The sequence below is a fragment of the Salarias fasciatus genome, chromosome 19, assembly GCF_902148845.1.
Source record: "Salarias fasciatus chromosome 19, fSalaFa1.1, whole genome shotgun sequence".
NCBI lineage: Eukaryota > Metazoa > Chordata > Actinopteri > Blenniiformes > Blenniidae > Salarias > Salarias fasciatus.
In genome coordinates this window covers 16039222-16057905 of record NC_043763.1, presented here as the reverse complement: position 1 = coordinate 16057905, position 18684 = coordinate 16039222, and positions in this window count along the sequence as shown.

Here is an 18684-nt window from a genome sequence, read left to right as displayed (position 1 = left end):
GCGATCTCTCTATGTTTGCCCTTAAGGGGCGTCGTAGGAGTTGAAAAATCTGAGCCGCAGCATATGTAAGTGATGTACCAATGAAAACAGAAACATATGCAACTGTGTGGGTTTTATTTCTGTTTTGTTGCATTTGCTTGTTTTTATGAGACAAATGACTGCACAAAAAATCTGATTTGAAGGAAAATCCACAAAAAACAACACAAATTCTACATGCACTCAATCCAGGTCAGATTCAAGTTTTCAATAAATATATGATTACATATAAATTGCAAATGCATTAAAAATAATGATATAAAGTAGGAAAATGATGCTACATTTTCCCAAAAGATGAAAACTAAAAGTTGTGGCTGGCACATCAGCCATTTTTTGTTAAAAGCCTCTCAGTCTGTCAACAACAACAACAAAAAAATGTATTCACTCAGTGCTTCTGGGGGAAATGACTCAGACTTGAACTAGCTTCACCACACACCCACTTAAATCCTGCAGTTGGAGCCTGAAGTGCTTCATGTCAGGGGCCCGGCCATGGGAGAGTCTCAACGACGCCATTATCAAATACAGCCCTAATAAAGCCCTTCCTCACACACCGGAGTCCTTGCCCCAAATCTCACTCGCGCTTCTCCGCCGAGTAGGATATGAAAGCCGTGGCTGAAATGTCTCAAAGGTAAATACATGCTTTCCGACCTTGTGGTTTGACCTTGGTACCAGCAGCCAGCGGTATAGTAAGTTCACGCTGTTATCCGATCGTCACATGTACTCGAGGGTCTGGACGGTGCTGCATCTGAAGGAAGACGGGTTTGCAGACAGTTGCTTTGGGCAAAAGCTGATTATTTAATGTGATTTTTGACTGAACTCTGCAAAATGATGTCAGCAGCTGATCCAATGAAGAATGGTTCGGTTGGAGTATCACTTACTTTATCTACATTTACTGCATTTAATGGACATTGTTAAGAAGATGCAGGAGAGATACATCATAGTACAGGGCGACATTACTGTCACATTGGGTTTTGCTTTACTAGAATGCCAAGCGAGCAAACCCTGCAAAGGAAAAACACATTTAGAAAAGCCCCACACTCAGGTAAGTAACTAGATGCTGATATTATGCGAATTGTTCAATTCCATTCAGTTCAATTCCCCAAACCCACACATGCATTTTCATTCAAAGGGACGTATATGAAGCAAATATAGTAGCTGAATTCTGTTTGCATGCGTTTGAATAGTTGTGTATGCTTGTGGTTTGTTGTGTGTGGGCATGCACACACGCACACAAAAGCACAGATATAAATACACATCGGCAAATCAAACGCACACACTGAACTTCCCCACACGCACAGCTTGTTTCACTTCTATATTAACCATGAAGACCTTGTTTCTGAGTCATGTTTGATTTGACGGTTACGGAACACTGTGTCCAACAATGCCAGAAAGCTATTTTTTCTGGTGTGTGTTGCAATCAACACTGAAGCGGTTCAGTAATTCAAGACTTTGCATGATGAGTTGGTCGTTAATACTTGCAAATGCAAGATTAAGGTCCTAAAATGAGGGCTGTAAGGGTCAAAAACAGTGTCGCGGAGTTTGTTGATGGGGTCTGTGTGCCTGAGAGTGTGGGTGGAGGAGATGAAAGGGCCAGAAAGTGAAATGCTGTTTCTCTTTTGCTATTCAGGATATAGGATTTAATCAATCAGCACTACATACATAAAAGGTGCATTGCTGCCCTGTAAATGTGTCAGATGATATTTGAAAAGATGCCAGCATGGTGTATCGACTCACAATTCAGATACTTTTACTTCATAAACCTTGCTTTTGCCACCATCGAGATGGGAAGCACCACAATTTCCATTCAACAAAGTGGAGATAAACCTTACATTTGTTCACTTCTAAGCAAAGATCACTAAACTTGACAAAGTCTGGTATACTGGTTATATATAGAGTTTAACATCAAGTGAAAATCTCATTATATAAATTACAAAAATCATCATTGCATATACACATCACCTTCAACATTAGGTACAGTCTGGTCGTAGTAACCATGAGTTTCCTGTTTTTAGCAGAGACCGGTTGTGGTGCTCTCCTACTGTACTCAATCTGCTTCAAAATTTGAATTATTGTTCATTTAAAGGTAGACTTTTGGTTGTAACCAGTGATTTTATTCTTCCTATCTTGTTAGACCAGCCTCATTTGATCAGTTCTATCATTAAGCTGTCTCTATCCATAGAGCTGATATTTCCCGAATTTTTCCTCTGTCTCACACTATCTTATTGAAAGTGATGATGACTTTCAGAAGATTAACAGTCGCTGGAATACTCAAATCAACAACTGTGAGCTGACAAGTTCAATGTATGTCTGAAATTGCCCCTGTTGTTTCGAATGTTACTATCAGTCTTTCATTGAAAGTCTTTCAGCAGTATTTAAGCATCTAATTGATTTCTTGATTACATACAACTCAGTATGAAAGAAGTGGACCTAAAAGTACAGGTTTTCACAGTGAAAGCCTTCCCTCAGACACAGTGATGTTTGCACCCTGCATGCACATGCATTAGCACCCCCGCAGATGTTTATTTAATACTGCCCTAAGTGCTTTATCACTCTTCAAATTCAGCAGAGAGCACTGACTGGCCAAATGTTATATCGAGAGGATCAATATTTGTCGCACATCACTCTCTTTTTCCTTCTTTCTGTCTCTGGCCTTGACTGATGTCGGCATAGCAACGTTGCACTTCCTCTAAATTACAGAGTGGCAGCCAATCAAACACAAGCAGTGACCCTGGAGAGGCTGTGATAACAAATCAGCCACAGAGAAGAAGTGTGTCTGTGTGTGTGTGTCTGTTGGTGTCTCTGCGTCATTGCAAGCAGTGGACATTCACATCCTCATGTCTTTTTGAGCAGAGCCCTTTGACTTGAGGCTGTCTGATCTATTTTTCATCCTCCGGGCTCACAGCCTCCATTTCCTCTTCTTTAACACCAATTTTTTCTTTTTCTTTTTTTTTTTTTTTTTTGGATAGAATCTTACGTGCACCACTGAAGCCTCATGTCGAGGACAATAGACACATGGATCATTGCAGTGAAGGAATTTCCCGTTTTATATTCAGACTGAAGGTAAACAAACAGTCTATCTCAGACCATGCAGACACGGCACACGCGGTAATACATAAACCGGGCACTACGTACATCCATTCATCTTCTGTTGTCACTTCTTTAAACAGGATCACAGTGGGTGACAGGGTGGAAGAGAACCTAACCTGTATGGGTCTCCAGCTTTGCATCATGCACAGTACCAGTTAAAAATGAAATAGTTTTTAAACAACAGGTGAAACTTTCCAACTTCAACAGCTGAGTCTTTTTAAGAGATTAATCATCAAGTGAAATTTGTGCCGGTGAGGAGCAAACAATCCATGTCTACTGCAATGAATTCATCAATTGTTTTTTGGTTAACAGGCCATATGTCCACTGCACAGAATCAGACACAGGACGCATTGATTTCAGATGAGATGCAAAATTATTTTTTCCGGTTGACACGTTTGTGAGACATGAGAAGATAAATGTTCAGGATCTGTAGTTGTGCCTTCAACTGTCAAAGGGTGTTCTTAATTATGAGAAATTCAATTGACACCAAACAGTTATTGCCACCACAATAATTTGCAATGATACACTATAATATGCAGCTGGAGAACCAATATGCTCCACCAGGCTCTGATTGTTCTTGTTGACACTGCAGTTACCAATCCAAACACAACTGGGATGAACCGAGTTGAGTATCGAAGGAAATGTGGACAAGTCGTCAACCCATCTGGGAAAACTCCTTTGAGCTGCTTGACAGTATGCCAAGTTCTTAATAAAGTCGGTCAAGCTTCGCCGTGGTGTATGAGCTCCACGGTAAACTTTTCATTACTTTCTCAGCATCACAATCTGGTGTAGTAGTCAGCATTAACTCTCTCCTGCCCTCGCAGTCAAACTAAATATTATAAGCTTGGGGATGATTCTCTCTGGATATTTTGGGTCACAGTTCAAATGGAGTTTGATGTGTTACAGATGGCAGCAAAAAGTTGGGAGTGTTTCTCCAATAAAGTGGATCCATACGACAAGAAAGACAACTTAAAGGTGTTTGGCAGCTTCAGCTGTTATGGAATAATTCTAAATATGCAAACCTTAACCCATATAAATGGGTTTCCTTATTACATTAACCCCAAAAACATAACAAGGGTTTGTTGTCAACAAGTTGACTTTCATGATCAGCCATTGTTAAAACAGACAAAATTAACTTTGGTGGCTCAGAATTCTCTTTTCAGTTTCCAGTGATGGAAGATGATTCTTCAGCGCAGCATTTTCATGCTCTCTCTTCAACACTTTGTCCCAACAAAGTCTCCTGTGACCTGGATTGATGTAAGACAAACACACACAAGATGAACCCCTTCATCATCTTGTCATCTAGTCTTTCGATGTGCAGGACGCCACCAACGGCACTACATTGTTTTTCTTCACGGGCTGAAGAAGGTGTTATGAGTAACTTGCGGCTGCGGCAGTGTGCAAAATTTAGCCTTTGGATTTCATGAAGCTTTGGTGGCAAACCCTGGCTCTTGCCAACACTAAAACTAAACTTGATTTGTAACCCCTGCTACCACACCACTTTTTGAAGACGGTTGTACTGCTGTTAGATCCCCTAGAGAAAAAATAAAACTGTCTGTAATCTCGATGTAATTGGTGTTTCTCAATGTCTTTCTTGTGTGTGAAGACTCACTCTCCGTACAACACCAAAACCTTTACCTGGTTTGAAAAAAACTCAGAAAAACAAAAATCAATACAACAGATGAAGCAGTGTTCAGTCAAAAGCACACTCTGGTCCACACCACCAATGAAGTGTGTGACAATCCAGTCAAGTATAGCTTTCTATTACCACTGTTAAAGCATAATTAGAAAAATAACAGTTACTTTAGAACACAATGAAACTAATTCCACTTTTCTAAATCTATTTTTGAAAGATTTCCCCTTATCTACATGGTTAATTATCCAGTTCTGTGTAGTCTACTACCTAGAACATTACCATTGACTTCTCTGAATATCAATTAGAACTCTGTAATTCATAAAATCTACCTGCAAATTGCTTCATCAGTTTCCTCAAATGAATCACTGGATCCCTTGATTCACTAAACTGTGCCCTTAAGATACAAGTAATTCCCTCCAACTGCCTTTGTCAGATTACTGTAGTAAGGAAAACTAGAATTATAGAGTGTGAAACCATGAAAAAAAAATATCTCAAGCAAAAAGTTCAGCTCAATGGGCATAAATAATCTGAAAGGTTAATATTTGCTGGAGATATCGTTCAGAATGTTTTGTAGTTTTCAAGTCCTATAGCACCAAACATTCCATTCTTGGAATGAAACTGTAACACCTGAGCAAATGCAATTCTGCTGTAGGTTATGCAAGGTTGTTGCTACTTTTAAAATGTGTTTAGAATCATTTATTATCCACCATCATGAAGCAGTATGGTATGATATAATGAATGACTGAGGACTGAAAAACTTCTAGAGACAGAACCAAAGAGGAAAAGCGGCCAATAGTAAAACATCAAGTTGTATTGTTCACCAACAAAAGAGCTGAACTGAGAGAGAAGAGAGGAACAAAGCCACAATTTAGCATAGCACGCGCCTAATGAAAACAGGTAAGGTGATAAAGCACTGGAGAGGAATATACTTTCACATTAGTGGAGCAAGCACATTTTATTCCTGGAAGGAAAAGAAAGGAGATACAAGAAAATTAAGTAATATTTTCTGTGGGAACAACATTATTGCATGTACAATATCTCGCTTTGGAGCACAAGGTAAGACAAGAGGGAACAAATGAAGAGGAAAAGACGTGTCTTATATTCCAGTCCATTGCCCACAACTGACAAGGTCTTACATCAGCAGAGCAATATGGCGATCCAGCCCACTGTGCTGTGTGGAAAAGGGAAAATCTGTTTTGTTTTTTATCCACGTGAAATATGTAAATAAGTGAGAAAGAAAAGTACGTTTGAACATGTTTACAATATGGAGGCAAAGCATGAAAAATGAAAAACATCGCATTGAAATTCAAATGATTTTACACCCCGACTCTGTTTACTCCCCGCAGTCTCAATGTGATCTATATCTGATATTTACCTTCGATCTAGATAAGGCAAAAGCACAGGGAAATGAGAGCTGTAAACACACACGTCATCTTGTGATGGGAACTCAATGTGCTATGAGAAACTTGAAGAGGACACTTCATATCGGTCCAGTGTTGGCAGAGGACGGGTGTGATCAACTTGGGAAAACACAGTGTCGCAGGTAATAGCGTCATCAGCATAGAGACACATGTCACCCAGGCGAGGTATAAATAGCACAACAGCTGGTGAAGCTGTCATCATCTTGCACAGCGCTTCTGGGCTTTTATCAAGGATTGAAGTTCTGAGTTATCTGAGTTACCAGAGTTCTGGCTGTGTTGTGCTATCTGTCTGTCGATCTATCTGAATCACCATCAACCAAAATGACCCACCCACTCTTTTCTATAGCCATAGGTAGGGAAGCTAATTTTAGTAAGGACAAAAGAAAAAGTCCTGAATTGCAGTAATTTAGTCCTCAGAGAGGATGAGATGAAGCCAGAGTGCAGACTGACTGCATATCTGCATGTGGATCACATTTTAATACTAGGTGTAAATTAAGTCCGTCTCCGTTTCTCTGCTCTCTGCTTCCCTCCCCTGTGACTGGATTAGCTCTGAAGTGGACTCCTCATCTAAAGCTGCTATTGCACCCCTGCATTAGCGGCAGCATTTCATTCAACTGCGTGATATTAATAGGTCCCTGGATTAGCAAAGGGGTGACGGAGGGGAGAAGGGGGAGAAAAGCAAGAAAAAAGTTAATCAAACACAAGCCAGCGGATGAGATAAGGAGATGAGAAAGGCCATTCCCTCTTGTACTCACTCTGCCCTGAGTGAATTCTGTTGAGATTTGAATCAAAGGTGTATTGATCTACAAAGGTAAACATCACAACAGAAGACTTACTCAACGAAACCTGAAAAACACTGTCAGTAATTGGATTCCCAACCGAGGAACTAATGTCCTCTAGAAAGTATCAGCGGACAAAAATAGTACATGAGAAATTCTGTTGAAAGTTCATGAATGTTGTGTGTGTGGTTTCAGATAGTCACTGAAGAGATAATCCAATAAAGCAAACATGAAATGAACTCACTCTGGACAAGAATAATTACAAAGTCCTGATGGGGCCCTGGGTGAAAATTAGCCGTGTGCTGCTTCTGACAAACTTGTAGAGTTTATCCAAGCTTGCCATTTGCAATAACCCTCAACTGACTGACTCAGAAACATTTAAACCCCTGGGAAACTTCAAATCTCTAATTGAACAAACGTGTTTACATCGAGGTAGAAAGAGAAAATCAATTGAAAATTCCAGAATCCAGAATGCAACCAGTGTCAGTTTGCTGTGAGGTGACAAAGCTAACCAGCTTCCCTTTAAGACACTCCATGCTCTGTTTCTTCAGTTGCCTTTTTTTTTTATTACCAGGTAAAAGCAAATATCGATTGAGTCTTCACAGAGATGCGGTGAAATAAAAACAATGAAGACTGACTCTGGAGAATCTTTCTGCCATTCATCACACTGTTGATTTGTTGTCCTCACAATGACTTCATCTCTTGAAAAAAAAAACATGTTTTCTCTTGACCTGGTCATTTTGCATTTATGAGGCAGTTCACTATTAAACAACCAGAAAATATCCTCAGAGGTTAGTGAAGGTGACAAAACACTGGAGAGAGAAGGGCAGTGGAAAATCACAGAAAAATATATGATGTGGTGTATTTGCTAGATAGGTAATAGGGGATAATATGCCATTGTTGTACTGCCCCCAAGGGTTCTACGGCATGTTGAAAAGTACATCTACTTAGACCGATCCTAAATCAACTTCAGAATTGTATCAAGCTTTAAAAAGAAAGGGCCATCTACTTTTACTATTTATGAAATGGAGAAAACATCATTGTGCTCGAGTGCTGCTGAATTAAGCAGTGGAGTAGTGTAATGTAGATGAGGACATTTGACCTGTTAAATTAAAAGAAAAGTATTTATTTCTCATTTGATTTGCAATTTTTATTAATTTCAGTCATTTAAATCTCAGTCATTTCTACAACACAACACTATCCTTTAAAAAAATTATACAGGCAAATGGGGGGGGGGGTTAAGATTAAAAAAACCAAAACTTAAAAAAGCAACCTGCATTTGTCTTTTTTTAACCACCTAGCGTTAATGAATTTTAAGCTAAAGTGACTCACAAAAGAGAGACATCAGAAGAGCAGAGAGGCCGATACCACAGTCACAAAAGATGGCTGACAGGCAGTGAAAAGCCAAGAGTGAGAGTACATGATGGAAGATAAGGTTAAGTCATACACTTGCCAATGGAATTCATCGACCTCTGTCCCCGTCTCTTTCGGTCCCATGTGACTTTTATCTGGATTAGTGCCAAAGGTGACTGACAGGTCCACTAATCCAGCTGGGTGGGGGAGGGGGGAGGGCAATCCTAGCTTTAACACTCAATAATTGGCCTATCAGCTCAAAAAAAGCTTGAACTGTTCTACTGCAGAGGGGGATAAAATCCACTGGCGACATATAGAATCTAGGGGTGGGGGTGGGCGTAAGAGATGAGAAAATTAGGATCTACAGGATGGAGTACTTTTGGAGTCCTCTGGTCACAGTGGGGACAAAAGTTGAAGTTGAAAGGAGTAGTTCTAGTTCAGTTTGGTGTCTGTCTACAGGGAATACATGTCTGCAGGAAATTCAAATCTGCCTATAAGACAAGACAATATGGAGGCTGTGTATTTGTGTGTGAAATCGAGATTATGTTTGTGCAGTAGTGTTTGAGTCTGGACTGGTGAGCACGTCTCGCCGTGTGAGCAGACTAATGAGGTGCAGTAGATGAAAACCTTCTCAATCGCAGCACAGTGTTGTTCCACAAAACTACTCGTCCAGAGGACACGGCATATTTGTGTGATGTAGTCACTGGTACGCTCTATCTATCTGAAATGGTTCAATTTTCCACCGTGACATAATGAAAGGACTTTTACTTTCACTTATAGAAGCATCGGGTAAAGATGTGTTTTGATTATAAATGGAAGTGTCTACTGAAATCAGTAGGTGGTCTTTTTTATTCAGAACTAAACATGGAGAAAGGCAAATGAGTTTTAAAGAACATCAGAATCACTGAGATGTTCCATATTCTGAAAATAAATATACATTCTATGGACAACTTACTTCAACAGCTATTAATTACTCAATTCAGTTGGTTCAATGAAACAAATAGTCACAGGACATGAGTTCACTGTGGGATCCGTGGAATGTCTGAGAAAGAGATGATTATGGAGCTTAACCTCATAAAGGGTCTACAGAATTTTTTTTGTTTTGTTTTGTTTTGTTTTTTCACTAGCCAGATATTTGAAAAAGGAAGGTTTCTGCACCAAATGACATTTCAACATGTCTGAACATCTTAAAGGAGTTCAGGCTGGACATCATGTGTTTTTCTCTGTTAAAAACGGCCTGTTGCCCTGGGTGAATCTTCCACAGCGGCCCTGACTGGCTCAAAACTCCACATCAGAGAAGCTGAGCTCTCTGGAGACTTTCAGTTCCTTCAGCTGAATAACAGCTCTGGTTATGCTCATTCCATCTTTACATTTCTTGGTCACATCATCACTTTCTCTCCTATCTATGTCTGTAAATCACTTCAAGGACCACAGCATGATCTCCTCTGACTGTTAGTGGCTTTAGACTCTTTTTTTTGCTCTCCGTCTTCTTTAACTGTTGAATTCAGTGGCAATGTATTTTTTAGCAGCTTGACAGTCGATACAATTTCATTTGCACTGAACACCATCAGCTTAAAAGTACCAACATAATTCGTCCTGTCGTTGATTAATTTGACCCATCCTGAATCTCTTTTCTCGAAGTGATCACTGCTTTACTTCATGTGTTGGGTGGAGGTTCTCGTTATCTGGATGTCTGATTCAGTGTTGTATCTGATGTGTGTCTCTCTTCTTATTTAAAGTGTTGTGTAACTCATTGAACCAAGTATTAAGAAGTATTCTGACCTTGATTGTACTCACCTGCATCCAATTAGCTTAGCAACCTTGTCTTTCTTTGTTTTCTTCTTTTTTCTTGGACAGCTCCCGTCTGGATGCCATGTGTGACTGATCTGCCTTGAACCATGCCTGACTGAAATTGCTAATAAATTGCGTCGTATACTGTCTGAGAGTTTTACATTTGAGTCCAGTGAAAATCCGCGTTGCCTCGACATACTGCACTCTGTGAAAGAACAAAAACAAACTCAGAATATCGTCATAAAACCCACTTGTTGTGGTCAGACAGATGATAAGAAGTCATTTCTTCAACCAGAACTGTGTCCTCAAATAACTTTCAGGTAAAACAAAGTCTGAACTACAAGGACTTCCAGCACAAATGGGTAAAAGAAAAGGAACGAGTCAACAAGCCGCAACAGAGCTTCAAAGGTTCTTAGTAGAAGCAAGAAAATCTACAACATGAATGATCTTCTCAAGCAACTTGTGATTGATCCTAACTTGGCAGGAAAACAGCTAAAAATAAAATGAATAACAAAAAACAAACAGTAAAGGCAGTGTTTGAGGGAATCTTATAAATCTCATGATGTTTATGCAGTGCAACAGTCCAGAGTACAACAGTAAAGCTTGAGCTACTAGGAAAAAAGAGAGGAAGAAAACACAATCTGCCATGATAGTTTTCAAAGGAACCATCACTGAATCATCATAAGCAATGCAAGTATTAGTCAAGATTCATGCAAATCAACTTCATTTTCATAAGAAGAAGGGGAAAAAAATGTATCACACAGCAAATGATCATATGATACATAAGAATGAAGTGTTTTTACAAACAGAAGTAACATCACAGAGCATTCTAATCACACATTTATTGAGAAGGAAAATCAGTCCACTGATTATTTAAACAGAATTGTGGGTAGAGAGATAGCTGCACTAGGCAGAGATGCAGCGCAGAGAGAAAGGGGAAAGCAGCAAACCCCAGGCAAACCGAAGAAGCAAGACTTTATATGACTGCACTGACGGCCTGGAGTCACCTGTGACTGTCAGATAACTCTGTCCTCCTCCTATGCTATTTATTTAGCAAATCTTATAAAAAGTAAGGAAAAAAATTGGTAGTTTTCTGCACTCAATATGTTAAAAGTAGAAATGAAAGTGGAAGAGTTTTCCTCCGTGGCTCTGAAAAATAAAAGTGAGACAATGCTGGACCCAGAAGAGAAAAATATAGCTTTGCCTCAAGCTACAAATCCTGCCATCTATTGTTTGTTGCATATTCCACCAGTCCAGCATTATCTTGGAGCCAAAAATGTGTCGCTCCACTCGAGGAAGCCACATGTTCTTCAGGATCAGTGGTTTCAGAGTATGTGTTTGATTTAGTTTTTCCCTACTTTTTATGCTGAGAAGGTACATGATACGATATGTTTTATATCTTTCTTTTGTGTTGTAAATGTCAGTTTTTTCTTTTTTTTTTTAATTTTCTTTCACTTTAGCCCCGAGGTAAATAAAACCCCATTTACAAAACAACTTTTCAAGTGAAAACACATAATTTTTACGTTTTCATTTCAGAAAGATTCCGCATTTTACACAGCAATGTTTTGAAAATGGCTGAATATGACGCTGAAAATTATGCAGTTAGCATGTTGGTACAATTGGTTGTTTGTGTAATGAAATCACACACATATGAAGAGATTATCATGGAATAAACAATAACAATGGAAAGTACACAGCTATTCATATGAACATATATTAGACAGCTATTATAAGTACATGGGCATCTTAGGGCATGGTGTTCTAATTGTTGACTCATAGTCAACGTTGGAGAGTAACGGATTACATGTAACGGCGTTACGTAATCAGGATACAAGAAAATTGTAACTGTAATCCGTTACAGTACACTCAAAAAATATGTAATCTCGTTACAGGTACTTCTGATAAAAACACGGATTACTGAGCGGGAATACTTTTGAAAATCAGACGGACTATACCAGCAACAACAGACATACGCGCCGTATCCAGACATTGTGACACTTTACGGCACTTTACAGCACTTTATGGCACAAACCACCACATCATAGATCTATAAACAATAGACACCGTAGATATATAAATGATAGACACTGCATCGACTGCTGTCTTGGAGCAGCCTCTGATATGCTACTACTGATATGTTTAACCGTGAATGAAAAAACCCGCGTTGCCATGAATTTTACCACCTTCTGCTGGAGTCATCGCTGCTCCAGAGAGAGAAACTCATAATTTGGCTGGAAACGTAGACATTTTGTATTTCAGTCACAAGAGGCCAGAACTTCTCTGTATAATGTAAATTCTGCCTCCCAGCTGTGAAAATGCTCTCAACATCCAGGAACTCATCAAACCTGAAGACACATCTACAGGTATGATACACACCTGAACTCACAGTGAAGCTGAAGTGTTATTAGCCTGCTAACCTGTCAGGAACCTGCTGCTGAGAACCACAGCCTCACCAGGCTGAACTCAGAAGAATCTGATGGAGGCAATAATATCCTCAGCCTGGATGGAGGATTTATTGGAGACTGCATGTTTCCTTCTGTCACTGAGGAATAAATCAACTCTGAACTCTTGAAAAAATACTTTGCATGGCCGACCTGAACACAAAACACTGCTCCTCACTACAGCAGTACAGCTAAACAGCAGACTGAGTATATAATATAAATGTGTGTTAACACTGAATGCGGCTCCTGATGCTGCTGGACTGTAGAACTAGAGGAACACAGTCTGAACTGATGGAGCTGATCCTGAGTCAGAAAGAAAGTCAGATTCTCAGTAGGTTAGAGGTTAAAGGTCATGTTGTTGGTATTAATTGGGGCTGAACACAGAGTTCAGCAGAGTTCAGAACACTCAGAGCTTTTAGTGTTTACTGTGTAGAGCTGTCAATACACTGTGAGGATGACACATTGTATTTGTCTTTATTTTTTATGTTTGCTAGTGAAGTCATCTAAAAGTAACTAAAAGTAATCTGGTACGTTACTTTTTAATTGAAGTAATTAGAGTAAGTTACTGATTACATTTTTTGACAAGTAACTTGTAATTGCACCGGATTACAATTTAAAAGTAACCCTCCCAACCCTGCTCATAGTAATAATATTCCTGGGATGACTCTGGGCCTGGAAATGACTGAAAATTCCCACAGGTGCTAATGTGTGTGTCTGACTTTGCGTTTGCCCTGTGATAGACTGATAATTATCATGCTGTACGCTCTCCCAGGGCTCCGTGGAGCTCTCCAGTGAAGTCACGCTCCACACTTTGAAAACCATTTTCCTCCACGGCTTCAGTGTAAACAACAGCAGCTCAACACAAAGCCCTGGTACCATCTGTTGCTAATGAAGCTGGTGTGTCTGTTTATGCACAGCACACTACTGTCCAGATGTGCACTTTTCCTACACATACTGTTTGCTAGCCAGCAAAATGCCACGTTTTTGAATACGCAAATTTTAAATCAAAACTTAACATGGATTCAATGTATCATCCAGATAAATCATAAAAAAGAATATCATGGGTTATGACAGTATGACAGTGAACGTGAACACGTGATGTCGGTGAAATTGTCTACTGAGATTCCTTGTTGATGAAGGGAAGTTTTATTTCTATTTCTTTTGATTTGGCTCAAAAAAAAAAAAACATGTTCTGGAGTTGACTGGTCAAAGTTATTTTGATTTCCTAAGAAAACATTCCGACCATTGTGGATTTGTCTGCGATACACTGCAAAAAAGGACAATCTAAATACAAGATATCAACACTAAATTAAAGAAAAATACTCTTCAAACTAGTGAAATTATCTGTCCATGCAGCAAGTGAATTTTACTTAAAACGAGATCTTGATATAAGAATATTAAACCAAGAAATAAGTCTCTGTATCTTAAATATATCTTAAATCAAGTGAGATGAGATATTTTGACTGAAAACAAGACTTTTGAACGTGGTAAGATTTTGAATTTTTGCAGTTTTTGCAGTGTACTTCTCTGATTCCAAAATGAAAGTCCAGGTAATAAGAGGAGAGGACGCAATTTGTACAGCAGGAGAAAATAGTCTTTCCTCTGCTGCTCTTATTATACAGTATAAAGAAATAAAGGAAATTTTTGTCTTTCTCTGCACTGTTGGCACTTTGTTGAAGTTTCGTATAGCTGTCCGGAAGACTGCCTTTTTAATTTAGGCCGGGGGTTTGTTATCTTTGTGCTCTGAAAATGCAGCCATCGGATGGTTACAGCTGATTGGAATTGCTCAGAGAGGTTGAGAATTTGATCCATCCATCCACCCCAGTCACCCTCAAAAGGCCCTTTAGTGACTATATAACCCTTATTCTCTCCTTATGGCATCATTACAGTCATGAAAAACCACAAGATCCACATTGGTAACATGCAGAGCATGAAACCGCAATAGCTGGACATTTCGCCACCAATTATCCCACACATTTATGAGTAATTTTATTACAACCTCAAACATTTGTTATGGATGAAATAGTAGGTAAACGTACTAATGTCAAAAGCACATACACACTCAGGAAGACTGCACACATTGAGCACAACACGATTTTTTCACAATCACATAACTATGTTTTGCTGACCAATTGTACCAATCAGAGTCATACAAATGCTGAATAATAGCTTGATTTGTGTTGATTAAGGCTTGCAACTCCAGAGTGATTCAGTTTAGCTTCATGACATATTATCTTTGAAAAACAGTTTTCAGCCATTTAGCTGAGCATTTCACGCATGTGAGAAAGGAATAAATTATTACAAGAAGGATTAGAATGCCGTTTATTCATCCATTAATCTGATTAAATTATTTCTCTATGTTCTGAACAGGCATTTAAAGACGAACCTATGTAAATCAGTTGTAGAAAACAATGTAGAAAATAACTGAGCAGCAGCCTAGAGGATAGAGAAGAGGATTTGAGATTGAAAGTTCTTACTTTCAAATTCCATGGCAGCAGACAGATCGACAGTGTGGGTCCCTAAACAAGACCCTTGACCCAGAGGCGGAGCGTGGGTCTCAGTACAGAGGGGGCGGAGCATTCTCGATCGGCCCTCATGACAGTAATTTTACCATTCAAACAATACCTCATGCTACCATCAAACAACACACTAATGCTCACTTTTATTGAGCCAATAAAGTCACAAACCAGTTCACAAACTTGATCTGAAGAACACACACACACACACGCGCACACACACACACACACACACACACACACACACACACACACACACACACACACACACACACACACACACAAATGCAGCGTGACAGCTGTCAATCTCAGAGCGTCGCTGTCCATGGTGCTGAAAACTCATACAAAAAGTCACGGGCTACATCTGTACCATCTTTGATACAGCTTAAATATAAAATGAACACAGCTGATCTAAAATTACACAATCTATTCCAATAGATATAGACACAGCTATCTATATCTTTTGGAATTCACGTATATTAGAAAAAAATAGACTCGGCGGTCTCTTATAGTTGAGAGCAACACAAGGCACATTCAAAGAGTCAGGTGTTTAAGACCACAGCATTCTGATAAAGATCATATTTTTGAAGGTTTCACTGACTCTCCAGTGGCTCCCATGTTAGGTTTTGGGTAGTACCGCTAGCGGCTAGCATAGTGTTTAGCTGTTTAACTTCCCTCCAAAGAGTTCAAGTAAAGTGCAAAGAAAAAACTCGTTCATGCAGCACAGCCAATCAGCTGGCTTACAGCTCTGATGCATTCATTTACAGTCGTAATGTAAGAATTGGCAAACTGGAGCCCACAATCATATGCGTATACCTTCTCGCACACACTGCACATTTTATTATAATAATTTATTTACGAGTAAATGTGAACACATCAAATGAAACGGGGCCCTGTGACCCTGTGGGCCCCGGGGCGACCGCCCCCTTGCCCCCACTCTGGCTCCGCTACAGCCTTGACCCCGATCAGCTCCCTGGAGTGCCGTAAAATGAGGCCGGCCACCACATCGAAGAAGTATTATGAGTAAATACAGAAGAAAGGAGTTTCCTCAAAGGAATCAAACACTTTCTGCTTAGTTTAATCATATACTCATTCCTCAACTACTCTAAATTTACTTGGAGTACATCTTTAGACATACAATTGGTAAAAGTGTGTTACAATCCAGAAGGCTCTTCTTCAAACAACCTGATTTGTATTGCATTCCCAGAGTGACAAACAGCTACAGGAAGACATTTGGTCACTGCATGCATCAGTGCGACGGACCTGGTTGAGTATGCTTTAATACAATCTTAATCAGCTATTTCCTCAATGTCGTGAAAGAGGAATCGTCCAACACAGCTTAAATCATCCCTCCTTTCTAATTTATATTCAATATAATATTAATATAAAATGTGCCAGGCTTTATTTTTAGCTAACTTTGCTCAGTGGGGAGGTTGAGCAAGGGAAACAGTGCGGGAGGAGAGGGACAGAGGGGGTGGAAAATATGTCAAAACGACGAAACGGCGAACTCAAGGATGGAAAGCAAGGGCAGCGACGGCCAGAGAGACAGATTGATGTGGTCAAGAAGCTAATAAAAGTGACAGAATTCAGCTCTGTCTCCAAACGCAGAAGGACTCCAACTCGGTGCAGGCTGCACCCGGAGGAGGGAAATTAACAATCTGTCTGTTCGTTTAGTGACTTGTCGTTTCCTGATGTCTCTTGGGCGCCTGCGAGGAATCTTAAAAAGGACCGGACATGGCAGCAAGCGGCGCAAACAAAGGTTGATGGAGGAAAACAAAGGCAGAAATGGAGAGATATGCTGTTTTCAATCCAACTAGAAAGTGGGTGACATGCGGGTCAGATCTCAAGTGGTAAATTACTGTGTATTTAGGGAGACTAACGTATTTAAATCTATGAATTCCAAGAGTTCCAAAAAAAAAAAAAAAAAAAAAGGATTATTACAGATAAATAGATATAAATTACAATATGGCCCTAAGATAAATCCCTTATCAGAAGAAAATATTTTCAAGTTAGACGATCGTGGTGCTCCAAAGCTAATGAATCTAAATTATTGAAAGCTGCATGACGAGTAAAAGTTTTATCCGGTCCCTCGACAGAAGACTCATTTATTTCAATCTGTCTGCATCTCTAAAGTTCAGAGCGACGCGGCGGTCTTCTTTCCCTCTTCAGTTACACTTTTCATTCAAACAACATAATATATTATGCGGCTTGGCGTTGTGTGTGAGAAGGCGTTTCTGAAGAATCTCCAAGCGAAAGGAAGCTTCATCCACGGCGTCTGCACAGCCTCAAATGAGCCCGAGTGCATCAGTGTCTTCTGAGCCGCTGCTTTTAACCATGAAGTCGGTCCCAAAGAAACCACATGTGATGTGAATACTCGAAGATAAAGCACTGAAAAAAAAATAAATAAATAAAAGTGGTGGCATTCAGTCAGGCTACAGTTTAGGAGTTCTAATAAAGTTCTGCATTACTTGACCATCCCAGATACCTGTGATTCTGCCAGAGCTCTGTAGGTTTAACTTCAAAAATCCTGGGATAATGCTAATGCTAATGCTAATGCTAATGCTAAGCGTCTCCTCGATTAAAGTGACACAGTAGCTCTGTCACTTTCCAACTCAAAAAACTCGAATGAATCTGACTGTGTTGCCAATTGCACGATAGTAATTAGCCACTTAACTTGTTCCTGCCGAACAAGGCCATTATTCACTACTCTGCCATCTTCACACTTCAACAAGCTACCATTATCTCTCTGCTGTCTGGTGTCAGAGACACCCAGCTGAGAGTAAAATAAGCTAATGCAACCATCCGACTGTGCCAGTTTCACTATGATTTATGGTTTTTCCACGAACGACAGCCTTCGGTGGCTTTCATTTCGTTGCTCTTTGCCTTTAATTCATCATATTGCCTGCAACCGTCGACAGAGCAGACTGTCACTTTGTACAGAGGTTCTTACTCTGTTCTGATGGGGAAAAAAAAAAGATTTCATCGAGCTACAGAGATACCACCTCTTTAAATTGGATATATCTTCATGTCCCCTCAGACCTAATAAGTATCCTCACAGCAATACAGCAGATTCCTGTCAGTTCATATTCCTTTAGGTTTAATACTTCTCTGCAGTAAAGCTCTGAGCTCTTCTTTCAAACATGTATTTTTGATCCGTCGCTGAGGGAAGCAGCAACTGGCTTTTCCTTCAAGTTAAAAACAGGGGCTATTCGATACACCTCTTGCTGCTCAATGGTGATTTCTATTCCTCCGTCTTTGGTTTCTACATACATTGATGTCGAATCAGGTATAAAATGAATTCCTGAGTACAAAGACAGAGTTGCACCACGCTTGATTGTTCTAACTAGATTCAATATTTCAGAAATAAATGATATAGGTGGACTGTCGACCTTTCTGGGCTGTACCCTGCTTTTGCACGCTGTGAGTTGGGATTGGCTCCAGTGTCTTCAAATCCCAATAGAGAGCTCTGAAAGAATGGCTGATAATGTCTTGTCTTTTCAGTTTGTCCAAAAACAGAGATGATTCACAGTATGATTCACACAGGGTCCTATATAATATACCGAAATCCCCCCATTCTCATTTAAGTGCTTGTTAGGCAGACGATGCCCCAAGAGGTCTCAAACT